The 15,148-nt window shown below is 40.1% G+C and overlaps 1 protein-coding gene across 2 annotated transcripts in view; it reads left to right on the top strand.

Annotated features, from left to right (window-relative positions):
• The window catches only part of bmpr1ba (bone morphogenetic protein receptor, type IBa), a 71,917-nt gene that overhangs the window by 21,198 nt on the left and 35,571 nt on the right, over positions 1 to 15,148 (top strand). The window contains exon 2 of one of the 2 annotated variants that reach the window (XM_026186620.2): positions 2,769 to 2,825. The exons of the other annotated variant lie outside the window; for it this stretch is intronic. The gene's annotated coding sequence lies outside the window, so the exon portion shown is untranslated. The remainder of the gene's footprint in view (positions 1 to 2,768; positions 2,826 to 15,148) is intronic. 2 annotated transcript variants of the gene reach the window in all.

Below are 15,148 nucleotides of genomic sequence, written 5' to 3'. Positions count from 1 at the left end.
GTAAAGTTCTTTGAAATGCTGAATATTGTGATGATTATCATGGCAGCTGAATTTGTCTGAACATGAGGCATGTACCTCACCCTTTTTTATTTATGGCTTTATATCAGTTCCAACATAAATATGCTGCAATTCGATTGCACCACGTTCACAGTTACACAGTCACATCTTTTTCTTATGTCTCACGTTTTAAGTGGATGGGAAAACATGCTTTTCAGTAAAACTTTTGTGGAACATTTTAGGAAAAAAGTGAAGTAAACAGCTGAGATGCCATCTGTCTGCATTCATGCGCGTTTCTGGTGCTGCCATTCTCAAGTCACCCTACCTGTCAGTGTTTTCATTGCCTATTGTAAAGCAGAGAGTGAAATAACAGTTTGTAGGAACTCAGTGAAAGAAGGGATTTGAGCAGTAATCCTCCTCACTGATCCTTTTTAGAAACAACCGTCTGGCACACAGCCTGGCCCTCGCCATAACACGCCTGCTTTTTGATACCTGAAGGCTGAACTGCAAACTGACACCCACAGTGGCATTTTCTGCTTTTCACATACCTCACATCAGAGGCTCTCTGAAGATATTTTCCTCACACTGGATCCTCACATCGTAATATTAATGCTGACATTTTTCAAGAGGTTGGAAAGTGCCCATGTCATGCTATGAGTTATTTTCCTTCACTGTTCAGGTCATGTCAAGCCGAAACAGATATAATTATTTTATTTGATAAAATATGGTGTAAACAAAGACGTCCTTGGTCCAACTTGTACAGATATTCTCATTTTATTTGGTTTTGCCCTAAGCCGATATCCAGTCTCAGCTCAGCCTGTTTTAAACAAATGCTGTCTGTCTTTAGAGAGAACAGCTGCCAAAATATGAGTCTACCCAATTAATTTTTACTCCATAAATCTCCGTCTCTTGAAGTCGAGCCTGGGCTTGGGTTAAGTACCGTATTTCCCGGACTACAAAGCGCACCTGAATATTAGCCGCACAAGCTAAAATCAGGGGAAAATCCTGTTTTGTACATACATTAGCTGCACCTGACTAAAAGCCGCAGGTGTTTCAATGTTGACTTATCATATGTAAGAGAATATGCACAAAGGGAATTGTCAGGAAAGAGATGGCTGTTTGGAGACATCACTTTTATTAATATTTTGAAAAACAAGTTATGGGTACATATTTGCACATGTAGTACATAACAGTAGCCTACAGCACACCAGAAAAATAGATTCGGCCTACCTTTTAGGCTCAGGTGCAGTGACACAGCTTTGACAAAAAGAAAAGTCAGTCATTCACCACCATCTTTCTCTTCTTCCTGCGCACTAAAACCACCAAAGTCCTCTCCTCCAGTGTCGGATACAAACAGGCTCAGGATGGCTTCGTCATCCACTCTCCGCTTCTCTCCTTCGTTGTCACTTTCAAAACCAAAGAAATCCTCATTGTCAGTGTCAGAGTCGAACACCCTCTGAAGGGCCGTGGCGGTGTCCTCCTCTCCATCATGCAGCAGTCCAGCCCTTCAAAATCCGTTGGTGATCATGGATGTTTTCACACTTTTCCACGCTGTCAGAATCCACCGGTGGAGTTGGGCATAACTTGCTTTTCGCAAGTTTATCGCCGCTCATCATCCACGACTCCCGCTGAACGCGTAGCACTACTTTGAAGTTTGTTTTTCGCGCTACTTCGTACGGCACTACGTTGCCTGGCGGACGGACATGTGACTAACATACCACTCTTGAACCCCGATCCTTCCGCCAGGCAACGTAGTGCCGTACAACAGCGGAACAAACAAAACAAATCGTCTTACGATATGACAAAAATCATGGACAATCCATAGAAAAGCCGCACCTGACTAAAAGCCGCAGGGTTCAAAGCTTGTGCAAAAAGTAGCGGCTTATAGCCCGACAATTACGGTAGTCATATTTTATCGATGCAGTGATCATTACTATTCGTTATCTTCTGTCTCTTGGCTCTGCAAACAAACACATGGTTTATTTGTCACAATAATAATTATAATAAGAAATTTGGTGTGGCATCTTTAAAGGTATATTTGAAAATACACTTTATTTTAATCTGGATAAGGCTTAAGCCATGACAAGGCTAGAAAGCTTAAAGGTAGACTTTATCTTCATTCTTAATATTTTTGACCCACAGCAAATACCTGCATCTTTATCTTTGTCATTAACCTTTATTGGAGTGAATTTCAAACTTTTTCCACTGCTTGCTTGAGAAATGCATTTAAGTTTGTAGAAGCTTTGATTTATGAGCAGTCTGGCCTTTTTAACACCTAACGTGAAGTGACCTCTTTGTCAAGTGGTTGTTCTGACTGTGGGGGATACCGTATGTAGAAAAGGCCACAGATGCATAGAGTAAGCTGTATACTGTCTCTCTCTGCACACACACACGTGCACACCCTGTTTCTCTCTGTAACCATAAGGCTGGAATGGTTTATAGGGGGGTAATAAAAATGGACGCCGTGTGAAATGAATCCAGTTTAAATTACCGTTTTTTGAGGCTGTGTTTTTCTTAGAGATGAAGAAATAGAAACACCCATGTGTTATGTTTATATAAAGGATTTTTATTTGAGCTTAATTTTCCATCTTTACAGGTGAGATTCTGTACATCCACACCCTTCAGTTCCTAGATGTCTTAAAATGGTGCTGTCCTTGGCATATTTGGCTGTCTGGATTACAAAAAACTAAATGCTAAAATTTTAAGTGCCTTTAAATATGCTTTTGTAAAGTGAAGACTGATTTATTTGTGTTTCGTTTGTGTGCACACAGGGATTGTAGAAGTGTGATCAGCCCTCCCTACCAACAAAAGTTGGCTTACAAGTGCTGGTAAGAGAAAAATCATTCATATCACTAGGATTTTTCTGGAAATACAAAGATTTAAAACTGGAGTAAACTGTTCTGACTAAAATAACCCACAATGTATCTAGTGGACATGCCTAAAAAGGACGGCAGTAAATGGACACGGTTTCATGTTTGTCTGAAATTCAAAGTTTGCCTAGGGCAACACAAAGATAGTGATAACATGTCCTTCATAAATAGCTCTACATTAAGCTTGACCCAAAACATCTTACTCAAGGTTCACAAGCTCCCCTCTTGTTTACATAATCACTTGCTAGTCTATTAGGAAATTGAATCAAACCAAATATCCAGTGCAGTGGTAACCTCAGCAAGGTTGCTATCAAAAAAGCTTTCTGTCAGGTGGCCCCTGAGGTTCAGATACATTCAGATTTCTGTTTTGGTGAATGTGGCAGGCAGACCTACAAACTGCTGCTGGTAAAAATGGAGAGAGATACGAGTGCGTCTATAGGCTGTCCTGGCCACATACAAGGAGGAATGATTTAGTCTAACTGAATTAGTAGATATGTGAGGATGAATATAAACACTAAACAACTGAAGGCAAAATGGTATTAAGTCAAAACCTTTTTTTTTTTTTTGTGTTGTTCTGGCCACACTACAAGATACAGATGACTTATCTATCACACAAGATGGTGTGAAAGTGTGCAACAAAGGATAAGGAGACCATGTACATAGTTGATTGTTACTGATACTTTATGCTATCAACATATACATGACTGAGTTGATATATAAAAATACAGACCTAAATTAGAAGCAGCTGGTAATGCAACAAAACACGGTAGTCCTGGTTATGTATATACAGTGAAATGAAATTCTCATCTGAAGTCTCTGCCGTTGACCTCTGTTAGCTTCTTGTTTTTATGAATTATATTAATCATGGACCCAGACTGACAAAAATGAACATTCTGTTATAGATAGACTACAAACTCAAAGGCAGTCTGCCACTGTCCTGGTAGATCAGCTGATAGCATCTGATGTCATTGCAAACCCACATCAAGTGGCCGCTTAGCTTATACCCTTCTGTGCAAATCTTGCGTACAAAAGGCAGACTATGTATGTCGCTTAATCCTGCCTACAGTTGCCGCACATGTGCAAGTCTTTTTGCAACCCTGGGTTATTAGTGACATATCCGTTGCCAGTGATGCTTGTTGTGTTCTGCGGGAGGTATCTTACTGTTGCCTTCTCTTGCATGTGTTTGGAAGAGCAGAGGGGGACCAGAACAATTCCATGCTGCCAAATGTGAACTGTTGTAGATAGAAACGATGATTTAGTCTAACTGAATTAGTAGACATGTGAGGATGAATATAAACAAAACAACTGAAGGCTTTTGACTCTAGTGGTTATGACTGATGTCTAATGCTGTAGATGTCATGTTTCCAAATCCATGTCATGCAGTATTTAAATGTTAAATGTCTAACCAGAGTGCTCAAACTCATTTGATTAGTAGGTTAGCTCCTTTTTAAGGAAGGTGTCGAGCCTTCAGTGGAGTCAGTTGCAGGGCCTGTATTACACAGCAGCCTGGAACCACTGAGTGGGAGACACATGTTTTAGCAGAGCCATTACTGCTGTAACATGAGGAGATGTTTTCATGTGCACACCTACAACCTGACACACTCACAACTGCAGGGACAGAAAAGTGAACCCACATATACACACAGGTGTGCTGGCAACAGCATCTTACACCATAGCAGGGCTCTACCCTGAGGTACACGCTGCAGATTGGAGACACCAGCAAGTAAGTGTGTGTGTGTGTGTGTGTATGTGTGTGTGTGTGTGTGTGTGTGTGTGTGTGTGTGTGTGTGTGTGTGTGTGTGTGTGTGTGTGAAGTACATAAGTGTAAATGAAGAGGGAAATAACCATTGGTGAGGTCATGAACTTCTAGATGAAGAAAAAAAAGCTTCCTGGTGCTTTTCCATTACATCTCACTCCAATGGCGTCTGTTGTGCTTTTGTTGTAGATACCAGCCAGACTGTGTGCAATAAGCTCTTCAACTGATAAATACTTTTGTTCCAATTATTTCTCTAGAATGGTAACTATAAAAATAGTGAGCTGACATTGGTGACCTTAGCAGATGAAACTGAATGTTAGAAGCAAATTGCCTCGTATGTGAGTGTTAATAGTGATTTGTAACACTGGGGCCTTTAGATTGCCTGTATTTTCTGAGTATAGCTCCAGGGTTCCCAACGTGCAGCCACTGGGAAGAATGTACTAGTGTGTATTTCAAGTCATGATATAGTGGCTTATAACAAGACCCAGGAAGCATTTCTATTCAGCTGAAATTCTTCTGTTTCCCTTAGTATAACTGACTAAATCTTGCATTCACCAAAAACAAAGCAAAACCAAGTTCTCCCATGTTAAAGATGGCGAATGTGCATTCTAAAGTTTCAAGTGTTCAGTAAATATTTTAAGGTTTCACAGGCTCAACCTAAGTTTTATCTGACAGATCTTAAGTGCGTTTCTTGAAAGGTTTCTGGAAATGTTTTTCTGACTGCCACACTTTTCCCTTTTCATTCTCTTTGCTTCCCTGTTGCTTTATTTTCCACAAACAGGTGTTCATTTGCTCCATCAGCACAGTGTTCAATAGCGGCAGCAGAAAGTACTTAGTGATCTAAAAGAGGGAGCAGTGGATTTTGACATAATCCTGTTTGGGTTAGAACAGACTCCTAAATAAACTACTGCAATGGGACACCACTGTTTACTAGCAGTGAGAGGATTGTATTCAAAGTGTAGCAGTACCATTGTGGTTTCTGGAGTCATTCATCTGTGATGAGCCAAAACAGAAAGCACACTTACATGTATCGTGTTCTCCGGTGACAAAAGAAGGTGTTTCTGTTTTTCTTAAAGCATTTGTAAGCATAAGTTAGTTATATCACTCATTTAAGGTAATAAGCTAGTCTAATACTATAATGAGTTTTTAGTGCAAAAATGTGTGATTATTTAAATTATGGCCTGACCTGATCTGACAAAATAAAAGCAAAATATATAAATAAAATCTATCACTAAATGCTTAATGTTTTAATGCATTTTAAATTATTAACATATATAGCGACACAATGGTATTACATGCATGTCACAGAATGTGGAAATACTCAGATTTATTTAAAATTATAGTATAATACATTGCCATTCACTTTATACTCAAAAAAAACCCCTACTTTTAAATTGCCATCAACATTTAATAAATGTAAGTAACAGAAAAGTGTAAGCAGTGAAGATAAAAACATAAAAACAGATGCAGATATTGCTTTTTAAAATTCTTATTCCATCTAAAAACCCAACCTACACTTTGGACGTGCACAATAACTAATACAGCTCAATCACTGACATCTCAGTAGGCAGTTTGGTGTTTTATGCTAGTAGTAGCTAGCTTGTTGTAGTCTAGCATTTACTGAATACATAGAAACTCAACATTATTTCCAGCTATAGATTCTTGGCTTCAAAACCAACTGATAATTCATAAAAGCAGTTTGCTGGAGCTATAAAAAAGGATGCACAAGAAAAAAAGAAGAGTGAGTGGACACAAATAAATACAACTAAAAGCATAATGTAAGTAAACTAAAAGTAAAGTAAAAGCCTTATTTCTCTAAAATACCATCTGTAAATTTTAAACATATAGATCAATAAGTCCAAGTCCACAAGCCTTTGGGTACATGTCCCTCCCCCACCATCTTCTCAGCATGCACACACCAAAAATTTAGACTGAAGGCACACGCACGTTGACCTTGAGGGTGTTAGCTGTGTTGACATTTGTTTGGACAGTGCTTCAATTCCTCAGACTGCTGCAAGGTCACGTGGCTTGACATCAAAGAAAAGAATTTCTTCCTGGGCGACACTGAGAGCTCCGGTGTTTATTCTAAAACTGACTGCCTCCCTGTCTGTGTTTCTGTCTCTGGCAATCGCTGCTTCATCCCTGCCTGCCTGTCTCATTACCTGTGCACAATATCTGCACAGCTGTTGTCTTAAGACTGTATGTTCCCATGGAGTTTTTTTTCTTTTAAATATTATTATTATTTCTTTTAGCTTTTGGCAGTAGATACCCACACACAACTTTAGTGCAGAGAAAGCTTTGACAATGATTTAACATTTGTTTGGTGCCATGCGTATCGTCAGCCCGCTGCCTGGTAATGTAGAGTGACTGGACCTGGCCGGTTCTTCTGTACTTTTCACTTCAATGCTATTTAGCGCAAAATGGTGATTGCTCTATTTAACTCCATTTTAAGCAAATTTAGTTTTATTTAGTGACATTTCGTTAAACCACAGCCAGACGAAATGTTCAGAAACACATTGTGGTTTGGAGTGATTTCCACCTGTTGCTTATAACTTGCCGTGTTCATCTTCACGCTACAAATCTGGTCAAGATGTGGGGTTTTGTGCTTTGGTTACTGGCTACAGATCAAATACACACAGACACCAGAGATGATTAGAGATTAGAAGTAAACAAAGTAAGAATACTGTAGTTAAACTGTGCAGCATATCATTTAAAAAAAAAAAAAAGGTGCAAAAGAAAAGATCTGACAGGGAAACTACTGTTCTGACTAAGGCTACGTCCACACTAGCCCGGATAGATTTTTAAACGGCGTTTTCGTCTGATTTCAGTGATTTCAAACGAAAACGCATTAGTGTGGGCTAGGGCTGCCACAAACGATTATTTTGATAGTCGACTAGTCACCGATTATTTATGCGATTAGTCGACTAATCAGATCATCATCCACTGGACGTAAAACTACAGCTTATTGCACCAGCAGCATCTGCTCTTATATAACTATCATTAGCTTACAGCTTTAAGCTTTTAAGGTGCTAACTAAAAATAAAGACAAGATGATAGTTTATTCAATTTTAATGAAATTTGCAGATTGTTTCGGTAAAGTTTAATAAACTCCTTGCTATCTAAAATATAACAGGACACCGGAGTATATTCTCCAGCATCTCACACTTCTGATAATCAGCTGTCTGCTTGACGTTTATTCAGCTGTGTAAAAACTATAACTTTAATCTCAGCCAAACCGATTTACTCAGGAACAAATAAAATACAAAAAAAAAAAAAGCCAAACAACAACATTTTTAATTTATCTAAGTGACTCATATATATTTAACCTGAGTAGCGAAAGACGGCGGTGGGTTTGAAAACAATTTGCCAGGAGTCCGGTGTTCTCACCGCGCTAGTGACCTAGCCCCCGGCTAGCTATCGAGCTAGTGGGTAACAGACGTCTCCGAAAACGTCGGAGCGCTTTTGAAAATATGTGGTGTCCTGATAAACTGAGCCGATATTTGAGGTTTACACAGCTACATTCTCGCCTGAAAATATGTTAAACGTTTATTTTGTGACCCAGAAAGAATAATAAGAGTAATATTAAAACTAACTAGCTACCGCCATTGTTGGAAACTAAGCTGGGCCGCGCTATGAATTCTGGGACACAGCTGCTTCTTCTTCTTCGGGGTTTAACGGCAGCTGGCATCCTTGTACATGCTGTGCTGCCATCTTCTGTTTCAGTCCGTTATTATACTCTTAAATCCTGCTATTATTCCTGCGTCTTTTGCGATCTTACAAAGCTTCAAACGACACGTCGACTATTAAATCAGTCGTCGACGATTTTGATAGTCGACGTAATCGTGACTAGTCGACAAATCGTGGCAGCCCTAGTGTGGGCGTAGCCTAAACATTCTACTTGCGAGATCTGCATTTAATAGACTGATTGTCTTGTCACAGTGTTGGAAGCACCAAGCTGTGCATTCACCAGAGAGCAATTCATGTGCATGTTTAGCTTTGAGGTTTTCCCCCCAGGGATGTTTTGTTTTGATGTCTTCCACTGCAGCCAGATGAATGGACACATGGAGAGCTGGGGGGGAGGAGGGGACTGTTGGACATGTTAAAGGACACCTGTGGGGCTTTGTGGGCCTCCCATGATGGACGGGGGGTTCCGCTTCAGGTGGCAGTAATTTCTCTACACCGTAGGGAGGGGTAGTGGGGTCAGGTTGTGCGTGTGTTTTACGTGTGTGCGTGTGACTGCTTTGTCACCGGGGGATCAGTCTGTGAGAGGTGATTTCAGTTTGTGTTTGTGCTTGTTTCCACCCCATTTTCTTAACTGTCTTTTAGTGTATTTATATACACTGTGTTTGTGTGTTTGTGGGAACACCACACAGATCGTGACAGTCTCACCCACAACTGATGATTATGTAAATATGATAGCCATCTGTAGACGTGTGTGTGTGTGTGTGTGTGTGTGTGTGTGTCGGGGGATGTTCTGCCTAATATATTGTCTTATCATGTGGAGATCAGCTGTTAGACAAATGTGGCATTGTTGAAGACCAAAGTAGAGCCATTATGTGCATGTGTGGTTGTGTATGTGAAGTCGGGCTAGTTCAGGGCTTCATCTATTCCCTGCACCTGATACTGAGCTGGATCACTTGGTATTTTAGATGAAAAGACAGCAGCTTGTTATTAAATGTCACAGGCCGATCTTCTAGAATAACCAATAATGTTGCAACAGCTCACCTACTCACAGACACACACACTACACATAGATATCTTTTTTAACGTACAAGGGAAAATGATTAAGACAGACCACAGCAGCAAGAACTACAACAATGTAATGCCGTAAGAGGTGGTGACTCTAAACCTAGTGAGGAATTTGATCTGAGTTGGCTGAACGCTTGACACCTCATTGTCATGGCGTAAACACAAAGTGATTAGGTTTGTGAACTGATTGTGCTCTACACCTGATTTAGTGTAACATGCAGACAACACATTCACCCATATGTTGGTATATGCACGCACATGCCAGAGCATGGTACAACTTACACTCACTACAAACTTTGTTAGGCACACTTGTTCAACTGCTTGTTAATGCAAACATCTAGTCAGCCGGTTCCATGACAACCACTTAATGCAATTGGACCTGTAGACACGGTGACGACAACCTGCTGAAGTTCAAACAGAGCATCATATCAGACTCGTTTCTTGACTCATGATGGTGATTTCACTTGACTCAGATGGCCTCCACAGTCATCAATACTATAAGCTATATAATACTATACAGTAGTGATTCTGTTATTGAACTCATGTATCCACTTCCGCAGACAGGGTTCCGACCTTTAAGTTATACAATATTATATAACGGCATTTGCAAAATGGTAAAAAACACAATTAAATGATTTGCAAAGGTCATGAAATCCATATTTTTTCCCCTATAGAACACAGAAACACCTCTGCGAATCGCTATCTTATCATGGTGGAGGGGTCTGTGTGTTCAAGGCACCCCAGGGGCTATGTTGTCTGCGGGCTTTTGCCCCCTGGTAGGGTCTCCCATGTCAAATTGGTCTTGGGTGAAGGAGCAGACAAAGAGTGATTCAGAAGACCCCTATGAGTAGAACATCAAGGGTACAGTTCACCCTGCCCAGAATATGGTTCCCAGGGCCCCACTCAGGAGCCAGGCCTGGGGATGCCTTAGTCCATGGTGCCCAGACGGGCACAGCCCGAAAAAGGGAAATGGGCCCATCGTCCTGCAGGCCCACCACCTGCAGGAGGAGCTGTAGGGGTTGGCTGCATTGTGTGCCAGGTGCGGAGGTGCTGGCGGACCAATCATCACAGAAAACATATCAAACCCCCCCCCACAAAAGTACTAAACTAGGTTAAAAAGTTAATTTACATCTGTACAAAGCAGCACATGGGAAAACTGAGAAAATGAATTTGAATTTGATGCAACAACACATCCTAAGAAATTTGGGGCCGGGCCATGCTTACCACTGCGTAGCCTGTCCCATTCCTGACCGATATAGGATTCGAGCTATACATCATTTCTATTTGGTCATGGTTATATTCATGTTTCATGATGCACCAAAGGTTTTCAGTTTGTGAAAGGCCTGAAGTGCTGGCAGACCAGTTCAGCACATCGATGCTTTTACTGCAAAGCCATGTTGTTGTGAGAGGTGCTACTGCCATTTAAATTAAAATAATAAAATATTTTTCATAAAATAGTAGAATTTCTCAATTTAAACATTTGATATATTTTGTGGTTATTACTCATACTCATAACTCATTGCACTCTTCTTTTATTTACATTTTACACATTGTCCCAACTTGATTGGATATGGGATTGTAGATTTTCTAATAACATAAATACACTTTAGTCTGACTTCATCATAAACTCAAGTCTAGGTTTCTAAAAGGCCTCTCCAGCTGTACCCTCTTTAAACACATGCGTTACTTATCTGTAGCTGAAAAGCTCTGTTATTTATAAGCACATAACAAGAGAAGCTGTCTCTGCCATTTGCTGAACAGATGTGTGATTGATCTTCAGATCAGATTCTTTTCTGCAGTAATATTTAGGATTTTGTGCTCCCTTTCAATGTCTTTCACCCATGCAGCACTGTCAATCAGTTACAAAATTGATTTGAGCAAACGGATAGTAATACTAATAACATTAGATCACCTTTAGTCAAAAGCTGTTCACTTCACTATGGCAACAAATCAAGCTAAGTGTTTTTCATTGTGTCAAAGTGGTGAATTCTCTCTCTAGTATGCGTGACATATGTGGAAACGCATACTCTCACTGCACAGCCACCAAAGGCAAAAACAAATATTTTACAGGCTCTGTGTGCAACAAATAGACCCCCACTCGTGATGAGCATGTTTCTATGTGTTAAAGTCACTAGTTTGGAGTGCAAAGGCCATTCTTGGAGGTCAGAGTGGCAGTGTTATGTTTCATTCACAGAATAGGTCCTCTTTTACAAACTATGGGGTAGAGGTCAGCAAAGGCGAGGGAGAAAGAAGAACAGAAACATGAAGAAAAGTAGGTGTGGGTCAAGGTTTGGGGAACAGAGGCTAGCAGACATTAGCATTCATGTTTTCTGATAGCTGGCAGGTAGATGGGGCAGACTGTGTAACACACACTGTTGTCATAATGTTCTTTGTACTTCGTCCATGACCACTGATTGACCTACATGTATAAATGTAGTCCATGAGCGTAAATACTTGTGCTGAATTGATGAATGCTTGTTTTGTGTGTTAGGTATTTTTGCTTTTTCCCCACACATAAAGGGCCCATGGTGGTCATACGAGAAGCTGCGCTGAACTTACGGATCCTTGAATAGTGGAAGCACTATATTTGGGAGCTGGACCGAGGCTTCTGACCCTAACACTGACCCCACACCTGCCTAATATGTGTGCCAGTGGACATGGCTGGAGATGGATAGAGATGGGGGAGATGCAAATGAATGTTTGTCTCTGTGCTTTGTGTGTCTGCTTCCCTTTTGTGTAGCGCATAATGGATTTTGAATGTAACTAACATTCGGATGCAAAATATTTCACAAATAAAAATGAACTCAGTAAATTTTAAGTTTTGTATGGAAGTAAGTAATTGCTTGTCACGCTTATGTTGTAGATCATCGACGTATGTGTGTTTCAAAGACAAACGTGTAAATGATCAATGCTTTGGCAGCTGCCAGGGTGTATTAGTTTACTGCGAAATTGGCCACTAGATTTGGATTTTTTAATTTACAAAGTTTCTCAACATATGGTAAAGTCACCATTTTAATAATCCACACTTCTTCACACACTGAAATATCAAACGCAAAATTTTTTTAAAGAAAGTAAAAGTAGCTGTTGCTGTTATTGTTGTTTGTAGCTATAATAGTAGGGATGGTAGTATTATTAGCAGGCGAAGTGTAAGTTTTTAATACTGATATAATTTGATATTTTACATATAGAGTTTTAGCCATCTGTGTCTCTAAAAACTGGAAAAAAATGTGTCTTCTAGCTGACATCCATTTTATTATTTTAACTTGCAAATTTGATAAATTGAAAGCGAAGTCACGCAGTATAATGCAGGATATCCAATTAGCCCTATAGCGTTAAAGTCATTTCTGTATCTACATATGATCTAATGATTCAATCATTCACTAGTTCATTTAATCATTGATGCTGCATATAAGACTGTTCCAATGGAATTTTAAATTTGTACATTTTTTACCGTAACTTTTGTTGATTTATGTGTGTGCATTTCTGTATCAGATGTCACCGTCAGCAAATGCGTGACTGGTCCCTCAGTTCTGTATTTAGACCTAAAGGTTCAAGGGTCAGAGGTCATGAGTTGGGATGAATGACTGCCTGTTATCAGGCAGTAGCGAACAAAGAATGTGTATGTGTGCATGCATTTAAGAGAGAGTAATGGGAAACAAAGCGTGACTGAATGACAGAAGGAATGAGGCAAAAAAAAGGAAACGCAAGTAAGAGATGGAAACATGCAGGTGAGCAGCATCAATGAGCTGAGTTTTTCCAAATGTTTCCATCTTTTTCAGTTCCCTGGATGTTGTCAAGTTAAATGCAGTTTTTCTACATTATTTTAAAGTGTATTATATTGACAGTGCATAGCATAAATCAGAGAAATATCTGAAATAAGCGACAGCAATATAGAATGGACAACCGTGAGTTCAACATGTTAAAAGTCTGTAATCCTGCCTTGTCACCTAAGACTGAAAAAAACAGACAGTTTAAAAATGTGGGTTTAAAATAAACTATCATGAATGCGAGTAGTTACATGGACACATCACCTGTCCTCTGTGTTTCTCACTCTGTCCCTTTTCTTTACTTTGACTGTTTCTAGCTGATTCAGCCCCTTCCTCCCTTACCCTCTCAACCCCTTTCCCCATCGTCTGTTTGTCTCCCTCATTTATGACTCCCCCCTTCTTCTTCTTCTCCTTCTTCCTTTTTTTTTTTTTTTTTTTTGCTGCTAATTGCCACCCCGTTGTAGCATCCCGGGAGCTGGGAGCTCATTAATTGGTGAAGAGGAGACAGGTGGCGCCACTATGTTGTGATGCTTCTTGTTATTTGTGTGCGTAGGTTTATTGAGTTGATGCTGTGTTTGTGAGTGCACATTAGTTTGCATGAGCTTGTCCTTGTTTGTGTGTTTATAGTCGTGTGTGTGTGTGTGTGTGTGCGTGTGCGTGTGCGTGTGTGTGTGCGTGCATGCGTGTATGATTCCTATGAGGATGTGACTGTGTGTGCACGAGTTTAAACGAGTGTGTGTGGCAGCACTGCTTGTTAGCGGCACTGAGCCCCTTCTCACTGTAATCTCTTTGTTTATGCAGTGCGAAAAGGGCCTTTCAGGGGCATGAACTCCCCACGCTCTTATCCCACTGCGCCTCTCACCCCAAGCAGACCCTCATGCCCCACCACCACCCTTCCGACACCAGCTTTGCTCCCACCACCTCCATCATCTGACTCAACCCCTGCCCAACACTGTGTCCCCTTGTCCTTGCTTCCTGTCTAACTTCGTTAGCATTCAAATCATAAGCCATACGTTCTGTGAGAGATAAGCCAGGATTCACAGAAAAATACTGCCTGGCACCTTATTCTTGCAAACTGTAAATCAAAATCGGTTGAGTTTACTTCAGTTGCTCAGACCAGCTCTGTCAAAGAAGTCGGCATCTAATTTTTATACCTTTTGGTATTTAGAAACAGAATATAAGATGGGTAGCCCTGCAACTGTTGCAGGGAATTTTTGATCTTCAAGCAATTTGCTTCACTGAGCTCACTGCACACACACCTTAACCTCAGCAGGCATAGGACACCAGTATGTGCCTGTTCATAATATCAGCAAAGCCACTGCATATACGCAGCATATAGCATTTGAAAAAAGGGCCATCCTACTTTTAAAGTACATTTGCCAAACCAATTTTAGTAGTAAGCTGACATTCACAGCATTGGTATTGATATATCAATACCAATGCTGTGAATGAGCTCCAAGTGCTGGTATAAAATAACAATAATCTCTAACCAAAATAACTCCAGAATACTTAGTTTAAAATCCCTTAAAAACAAAAGTGTTGCTAGTTGCCCGAGTAACTGCCAGCATTGTTTCTATTAGATTTTTACTGGATTCAAATGAATTGGTCATGCTCGATTTAGATTGCTAAATTCAATCATAATTTGGTCAATTAATCACACTTAACAGATAAGAGAAAATCATAAAAGTTTAAAGCTGGTTCAAGCTTTGCCACTGAATGCTTTGGCAATAAATTCCCATTCATTCCTAACATCATTAGCTGCTTCCATGTTCTTTTTCTTTATCTTTCTTCTTTTATCCTGCTTTCTCTATTCAGTGCCTCTTTTAATCAAAAAGAGTCTTTAATCAAAAGTCTTTTCTCCCTACATTCTAGCCCTGACCTCTGAACTTGCTCTCATTGCTTTCCTTTGAAGTCTTCAGTAAAAAAAACTATTTTGAATCGCTGGCAGCATGTATCTAATTGTTTGGTAAAGTCTGTGAGGAAGAGTGATTACACAGCATTAGTGCTTT

Source organism: Astatotilapia calliptera, chromosome 12 (genome assembly GCF_964374335.1).
Source record: "Astatotilapia calliptera chromosome 12, fAstCal68.1, whole genome shotgun sequence".
Classification (NCBI taxonomy): domain Eukaryota; kingdom Metazoa; phylum Chordata; class Actinopteri; order Cichliformes; family Cichlidae; genus Astatotilapia; species Astatotilapia calliptera.
This window is presented reverse-complemented; position numbering and strand designations above follow the sequence as displayed.